The sequence below is a fragment of the Carassius auratus genome, chromosome 2 (assembly GCF_003368295.1).
Source record: "Carassius auratus strain Wakin chromosome 2, ASM336829v1, whole genome shotgun sequence".
NCBI classification, from domain to species: domain Eukaryota; kingdom Metazoa; phylum Chordata; class Actinopteri; order Cypriniformes; family Cyprinidae; genus Carassius; species Carassius auratus.
The window spans coordinates 16656395-16665369 of record NC_039244.1 but is presented as its reverse complement, the minus strand read 5'-3'; the positions used below and the strand labels follow the sequence as shown (position 1 = coordinate 16665369).

The 8975-nt window shown below is 36.8% G+C and overlaps 1 long non-coding RNA gene across 2 annotated transcripts; it reads left to right on the top strand.

Moving 5' to 3' along the window:
* Positions 1-6106: 6106 nt before the first annotated feature.
* Positions 6107-8523, top strand: LOC113110848 (uncharacterized). 2 transcript variants are annotated; one of them, XR_003293204.1, is made up of 4 exons: positions 6107-6144; positions 6608-6760; positions 7482-7595; positions 7982-8523. It is a non-coding gene; the product is annotated as an uncharacterized LOC113110848 (long non-coding RNA). The 2 variants fall into 2 exon arrangements; XR_003293203.1 differs by lacking the exon at positions 6107-6144 and having other exon boundaries at positions 6460-6760.
* Positions 8524-8975: the final 452 nt, after the last annotated feature.

Sequence of the window (8975 nt, the reverse complement as noted above, 5' to 3'; positions counted from 1 at the left end):
GATAGCGTTCTTGCTCCCAGGCAGCTGAAACTCTCTTCCAGAAAATGTTCTGGAAATTATCTAATATATTGCACACACAGGGAGTCCTGGTGGTCAGGAGTATATTTTCATAATCTCATATCAATTCTAAAACAGGGCCAATTGATATTCAGTGTGATAACTAATTAATGATGACTATTAGTTGCTTTTATTCATATTAGTGTCCCAAATTTAAAATGAATGGGATTCATGTTCAAAGGCAGACGATGGGAGTATATCTTGCCTATTAAATAAAGATCTCTAGGGGAAGGAAGAATCAGATGGAATTTAGAGTATTCCTGGAGTGTAACTAGATACATTTAACTTCAAAAGGCAAGCACAGCTCTAGCAGTTGGAAACTAATTACTTTGAAATAAGACACAAGGTCAGACAACAGCATGCAAGGGTACATACTGGGTCAAATTTTGGGAGTTGTACAAGATTTCCAACTTTGGCAGTCTTTGGTCGCTTAGTATGACATGATCACAACTGACTGTGTGGTGAATCTTTGGCCAGAAATGTAAGTAGTTGTACGCCAGCATGACTGCATGCAAAAACAACTAGTGTACTCTGACTCTCGAAAGAACTGACTCTTAAGAAGCAGCTTACTTTAGTGAATAAAAACCATACAAGTGTATTCCGATTGACAGGGTTCCTATGCAGATGTCACTGCTCTCTTTTCCCTATTCGTTGAAGTGGACTTCGCTGACAATAATTGCTCATTTGAAATGCCCTTGAACATGGGAATGACGGGGTCATGCAGATTATTATATGACATAAATAAGTAATGTAATTTATTTTACTTTCACATTTAAATACATATAAAATACATATACAATTATGTATCTAATAAATATAGTCAAAATGTATGTTTAGATTGTTAACAGATTTTAGTGGTCTCATCTTGTGCTCTTTTATTCCCATACACAGCCTCACAGTTAACTCTCTTGAGGTAAATAAAATAAAAAAAATGACAGAGCTGTTTCTCAATGTTTGTACTTAGTTTCACCTATTCATACAATACAATATGAAAATAGAACATTCATCGCCATAACATTCATAAATACTCTAATTTGTATAATAACAACATAATTTATTGCAACCCTTCCACTGCAGAGCCTCATTGTTACCAACTCTGGCTCTGCTCCATCGTTAGTTCTGACTGGTGACGCGGTCCACCATGAAAGTTTAAGGATTTTCCCTCTCCACTTCCTGTGAAGTGATGTATCGATGTTCCCTTATTCTCTATCCCGTTCGAAGTTCCCTTCAAACTAAATGCTCCCTGTTCGCTCCCTTCAGATTGAACTCTCACTTAAGATGGCTGAATACCCTGTGAAGTCCACTTCAAAGTCCACTTATGGTCAAGTGGAACCATACGAATTCTGAGTATGGTTCACCATACTTGGCTGAATGTCACGTCACTTTCACGTTCACTTTCAATGCATTTAGGGGTGTGGTCCTGGTCAAGACAATCTCCCGAACTCCAAACTGAACGTCAGAATGGGAAAGAAAGGTGTTTCAAGCAATTTTGAGCGTGGCATGTTTGTTGGTGCCAGATGGGCTGGTCTGAGTATTTCACAATCTGCTCAGTGACTGGGATTTTCAAGCAAAGAATGGTGTGAACAGGGAAAAACATCCAGTATGCTGCAGTCCTGTGGGCGAAAATCCCTTGTTGATGCTAGAGGTCCGAGGAGAATGGCCTGACTGATTCAAGCTGATAGAAGAGCAACTTTGACTGAAATAACCACTCGTTACAATCGAGGTATGCTGCAAAGCATTTGTGAAGCCACAACACGCACAACCTTGAAGCGGTTGGGCTACAACAGAAGAAGACCCCACCGGGTACCACTCATCTCCACTACAAATAGGAAAAAAGCCACAATTTGCACGAGCTCACCAAAATTGGACAGTTGAAGACTGGAAAAATGTTGCCTGGTCTGATGAGTCTCGAATTCTGTTGAGACATTCAGATGGTAGAGTCAGAATTTGGCGTAAGCAGAATGAGAACATGGATCCATCATGTCTTGTTACCACTGTGCAGGCTGGTGGATGTGTAATGGTGTGGGGGAGGCCCCTTAGTGCCAATTGGGCATTGTTTAAATGCCACGGCCTACCTGAGCATCGTTTCTGACCATGTCCATCCCTTTATGACCACCATGTACCCATCCTCTGATGGCTACTTCCAGGAGGATAATGCACCATGTCACAAAGTTTGAATCATTTCAAATTGGTTTCTTGAACATGACAATGAGTTCACTGTACTAAAATGGCCCCCACAGTCACCAGATCTCAACCCAATAAAGCATCTTTGGGATGTGGTGGAACGGGAGCTTCGTGCCCTGGATGTGCATCCCACAAATCTCCATCAACTGCAAGATGCTATCCTATCAATATGGGCCAACATTTCTAAAGAATGCTTTCAGCACCTTGTTGAATCAATGCCATGTATAATTAAGGCAGTTCTAAAGCCAAAAGCGGGTCAAACACAGTATTAGTATGGTGTTCCTAATAATCCTTTAGGTGAGTGTAGCATGACCAGTGTAGCCTGATTTTCAAAACAAATGACTTTTATGTGCTTGTTCATTTTAGTTAATCAAAAACATACCACTGCAGCCCAGTTTTTGAAACAAATGAGGTGTTTTCTTTTGTGTGTGAATCAAAAACAGTGTCCAAAATCACACACTCTCAAAGTTGGTACAACTTTTGAATAAGTAATAACTTCTAAAAGTATGTTCTATGCATGTAATCCAGACGTACATTCCCCAAAAAGTACTTTGCATGAATATATGGCGGCCTTTACACATGACAGCATTTTTGTTTGCAGATTTGTAAAACTTTCCCACACTCTACTGGTTTGACTTAATTTGCTGTGAAGCAAGCGAAAAGTGATGTGTCTGCTATTGGATTGTATGCCTAACTGTGTTATCAATAGATAACTGTGTTATCTATTTACTGTGTAAATCTAAGACATAAACTAATCTAACACACACTCACACAAGTTGCAGAAAGAGAGAATATGAAAAAAATAATGAGTGGAAATGTGAAATCCCCAGTCTATCGCAACATATGCAATTACTTAGACAACCATCAATCATTTAATCAACCATTAAATTGAGTTTCTAGATGAGGCTATTAAACTTTATATTAAATGCATCAGTTCAGATGGAGTCTTGAGGTTTACTTGAGTGTCCTGTGTTAGGGATTCCCTTTGTTTTCGCATCTTTGCAAAAAGGGGGTTTCCCGAGGTTGTTTATTTGCTGGAAGTCTAGTAGCACTGAAGTGGCATCTTGGGAGCCAATCATTGGGTGTTTTCTGAAGAATAGTGCAGAGTTGTAGGCCGGTTGGAGTTTTGGTGGTGGGCACAGATGAGGTCGAACTCAGAGACAAGGCTTTGCAAGACTACATGGCTTATCTCCTCATGAGGGTAGAGGAGCAGCTGGCATGCAAGCCAGAGCGCACTAAAAAAAAACTTTCAACGAACACAAAGCTTAAAAGCAAAAGCAGCAGCAGAAAGGCAAAAACCATTTAGATATTGTCTTAACACGGGGTGTTACTACATTTATCTTTCCAATACATAAATCTCTGTTTTCTTATTAGTCCGAATTTTTCCACTCTTGCAGAGTATAAATTACACAATGCTTTCTATAACAAAAATCGTATTACCTTTACAAGAATCATTTTACAAAGAACTGACTGATAGAAACTTTTCAAGCAGGACTTTTCAATACCTGACACATGAATATGAATTTAAAAACTATTCAAAAGGACATACACTATGAGTAATTAAAACATGTTAGTCAAATTTGTGGGTTACATACATGATGTGGAGTAATGCAATGGAATGATATTTGTTCATAAGTCCTTTTAGCGTCATTTTGATGCATATACAGTATATGTTAAAGACAGTTTCTGTGCTGTTCTGTGAGTATGAGAATGTGTTCTGTGTGGAACAAAAGGTCAAAAGGTTTAGAAATAGCCTGGTCTCTCTCCTGGGTGGAGGAAAACAAATCCAAGGTATTCTTAACTCATGATTTTCTCACAGTTTTACTCTGTGATCATGATGTGTTGTCTCTTCGACCATTTATCCTGGGCTGCTTGCTCCAAAACTGACAATCTCTTTCCTGAGTTGGAATTATCATTTAGTGTTCTTTTTTTTTTTTCAATGTTACAAGCTGTTTCTGATTTATGGCCATCCACATGGTTATCTTGGGCCTCTTTGTGTTTCAACACTGTTCTGATTGAATCTTAAATTGTGTGATTCGCTCTGATATCCTACACTCTTTTGGGATGGTTCTTTCAGTGAATCAGTAACAAAATGAAAAAAAAAAAAAAATCAATAAATTCTTGAAACAAATGACTCCTGTGGGCTGGTTCTTCTTAGTGAATCATAAAGATAAAACTCAACCAATGGAGTGCGATTCAAATTCACTTAAATAAACCCCTGCTGAACTAAACTGAATTGAAATACTTATGACTCAGAATCAAATCAAAACAGGAAATCTGTATCAGTTCCCCTCACTAACCAGATGGAAGGAGTTTTTAATAATTTTAGTAACATTTGCTCTCACCTTTCATACCTCTAGACCAAAAATCTTGCCTAGGTTTGACAATTGACACAACCACTAACAGAAGCCATAATAAAGACCACTGCAATGTGCTCAGCACTTCCTGTCCATTTCCTCTTTTTGGGGGTGTCCATTACAGGTGAGGAAATAAAGGTGTGAAAATCTGGAGGGAAGTGTGACTCCTCCTGTCTCCTGTTCTAGATCTCAGAGGCCATCCAGCACTGCTGTGACACTAAAGTCACACCACTTATCCCCCCTATGCCACCTTGGCACCAGTGGGCTGGTCCTGCAGCGTTAATGCTCCATAACAGTCTGCTAGCTGTCATTAAGAAACTGTACCGTGCCATGTTGGGCACTGCTACATAGGTACATAGCAAGGAGCAAATTATAATTTTGAGACTATTTTGTTGTTGAATGATCAAATATGATCTGTTTTAACTTAATGACACAGCAGGAAGAGAATAATAAAGGGATAGGAAGAAAGCATCATGCAACTTTTGTTCATTGAATAAGCCCATTTCCTAAAACACCTGTGTGAGACAGTTATTTTTAGTGAATCAAAAACAGCACAATTGGCACAGCCCGATTCACAAAACAATTGGATCTTATGAATCAGTTCTTAGTTATACAAAAACATACAGTGCAAATGGTGTAGCCTGATTACTGAAAGAACAGGTTCTTATGAGTCAGTTCTTTTTAGTGAATAAAGAACATACTTCACCTACACTGTAAGAAATGATTCTGTGGTCATGTAGATTTGAATGAATGTTTTTGATTAAAATGTATTCAATATAATTGTGTTTTTGATTTTGAGGCAAATATTTAATTAAATTTCAAATAAAAATGGTTGGAATAAAATCTACCCATTGTAGTTAAATAAAATTTAAGCATTATATTTATCTAATCCCAAATGGAGAGAATATTGAGTTAATTCAAATTAATGTAATCGGGCTAATTTTAATTGAAAAGCACTTCCTGTCGAAGTGAGCCTTTTTATTTAAAAAATGCAGCAGGCCTACAAGGCATTTGAAGAGAGTAGGCTACAGACAGTGAATGTTCGTTTTCTTCCACATTGCTCATCTTGCAAAATTTGACTGGTTGACTTAGGTAAGAAAACTTATTTTGTTATCACTGGGCTACTAAGAAAAACGCATGTAGTAGTATATTACAATATAAAATGAGTTATCACAGAAAAAGAGACTCAGCAGCAACACAAAGTTGGCTTCTGTTGGAAGGCTATGTGATGTTATTGCGCTATAATACTGACACAGCATCATACATTTTGGAAGAATTCTTATGTATCGAAGTCAAATGTTTATTTTGAAGGATGTGGGTTACCTTTTTCTCTATCATGGTTCCTAGGTCTTTTGTGTGTTAATATCATATCCTAAGTATGTTTTGTATGAAATTGCGTAAATAAGTACATCGCGTTTAATTTTAAGGTTCCATAAAGTTCAATATTTGGGGTTTTCGCTGGATGAGGATCTTATATTTCAGACGGCACTTGACACAGTTCCGTTGGCTTTACTTCTCGTGTGTGGAGCTCGTCTTCCAGAGGCAGGTAACTTAACTTCTCTCTTTGTTTCACTGTTTTGTAAGTTAACTTAGCTAAATCCACGTGAAGTCAGTCTATTAACAGTGTTATGTTTAAGAGCCACAATTTTATTTATTTTCATGCATAAATCTGTTAATTTTAATGTGGTAATCTTACATTGGCACAAACTCTATAATTTTACAGCTAAACCGTACACTAAAAATTGAAAAAAAATATTCATACTTTGATTAATAATTAGTCTAACACGTTTTTTTTCTCCCACAAAGTTTCAATAATGTCATTAAAATCTTTATAATTACATTAACTCTTCCTCATTTACAATTCCAGAATGATTAAATTGGCAAATATTGTGGAGGAGGACTTCAGTACTCTGACAGTGGCAAAAAGTATTGAATGTTAGACAGTTTATATGAAAGAGGTTTAAAAGGCTAAGAACTGATGTGATATCTTTGTCGCCTTTGTGTTTCAGATCAATGCAGAATTTCAAAGAACAACTACTGTACTTCTGGTACCGAAATTTATGTCTGTGTTTGACTGTCACACTCCCAAGCTACTGACGCCATTTTGTGCCAAAGATGGAGCACTTGGAAGAAAACTGGAGATCATAATGGAAATGCTGCAGGTACAGTAGTTTTCTAAATTAGAAGTAGCTTTGTTCCATAAGATTTCCAAATTATATCAATAAGGACATCAAACTGAATGATAGACAATTGTCCTCCAGAGATGCTGTACTATTTTAGAAAAGGAAAAACTAATAATAGCTCATGCCTTTAAGATTCTGTTTTTTGCCTTACAAATTGATCAGAGACAAGGTTATTTTATATGTATAGCCCATTTTACAAACATTTTGTCTCAAAGGGCTTTGCATAGCATCATGACAACAGCCTCTGCCTTTAGACCCTCACACTGACCGAGGAAAAACTCCCAAGAAAACCCTTTTTTACAGGGTTAACCCTTTTTAATACCTTCAATTGCTCACTGTGAATCCTTCGGATAATTCCCTGTTGTATTCACACATGGGGTAATTCAGAAATGACACAGACTTTGTACTATAGAGCTGACCGGGTTAAATCCATTTAATATCAGATTCGAACATTCTCCTTCAGGTGATGTCTTTGTAATTTCAGGCTTGCAGTGCATGTGTGGAAGGGGCTAATGGATTATCATGAAATTATAAACAGTATTTTCTACTTTAAAGCATTATGAAGCTCTGCCTTATGGTCTGACGAAGCTTTATACATTAAGTAAAGCAGACATGTAAAGTATGATCAGAATTGATAGGTGTCATGTGTTTACTTTTCTAAATTACAGACACATCCAGTTTTTTGTTTTTTTGTTTTTAGTGATTGACTTCCTCCCCAGCACTCTTCGATTGAGAGGACCAGAGAGATTGTTCCTCGGTATCTTACAAAAAATACCTTGGAGAACAAGGGGGACATCTTATCAAAGAATTCAACGTAGGTGAACTTAATATAAATTTAACTTAATTCCTCAATTTGTTGATTAATCTAGAAATGTGACCTTTATATGTAAATTAAATTAATGATTTTTTTTTCTTCAGAATTTCTTTGATTTGAAATTTTTTTGGTAATGCATCGTGTAGGTCTTAAGGTCTAAAATTTGACTTATTGTAACCTACATGAACACTGTACAAAAACATCAAAATAGAGAAGAAAACACAACAAATAACAATTTGACACCAAGGCCTGCAAGAAAATAATATCTACTAAAATAGATTCATAAGCTATGAAAACAATAATGAATGTATTTTCTAGTAATTTGATATTCTTGCAAAATATTTCTGACAGTTTTATACTAAGACAATGACAATTTCATGTTGCAGGACACTGAGAACTTGGAGGAACTTGAACAGCTCATAATGGCCATTAATGTGACCCCAAAGCGTGGAGCTTCTACAAGCAACTGCCCAAAGAACATTGGGATCCTCATTAAGGGCGTGGAAGTCATCACAGGACTTGGAGATATTGCAAGGGCTTGCATTGTCCTCTTTGGCTTGACCTACGTGCTGAATCTTGATTATCCCAGACTACTGAAGTACACCTTTGAGGTGTTCCAATTTTTTTTCTTGGAACTGGATGATTCAAAGCTTTCTAACAAAGTCCAGTCCCTCAAGAACAAACTTCAGGCTTGAAATGGGACTGTATTGCAGTGCAGACTTTTGTGCTACACAATGTTCATCTTCTACAGAGCTTGGGAATTGCACATTTGAAAGTGCTATGTTTGTAAGTTGGCACTGTTTTGTCCAAAAAATGTCGTACATTTCAATTGTTGTAAATTCAAAGTACAAATGTATTTTACTCAGTACAATTTGCACTTTTATTATTTATGTTTTGGCACATGCCATTATGGAGTATTTTTCTTTAAGATCTTTACTGCTCCTTTTTTTTAAGTTGAAGTCAGCATTTTGTCCTTTTAAAAGTTCTGAAAAAGTTTGAAATGCTTGAGCAAACTTCTGGCTTGAAATAAGAGACAGTAGTAGTTGCAGTGTACATGATTTGCTACACAATGTTTAGCTTCTACAGAGCTTGGGAATTACACATCTGAAAGTGTTATGTTTGTAAGTTAGCACTGATTTGGACTCTTATCCCACGAATGTCAGTGATATTTCTAGTTCAAAGTACGAAATGTTTATTACTCTGTACAAATTACACTGTTCTGCTTTTTTTTGGTACATGCACCTCTGGAGGATTTTCCTTTAAGATCAGTATTGACCCAATTTAGTGGGATGTGAGATGAGAAAGCATGGAAACAGGTTTATAGACACATCACCATTCTGTATGTAATTTATTTTTGTTTTTACAAAATAGTTTAAAGTC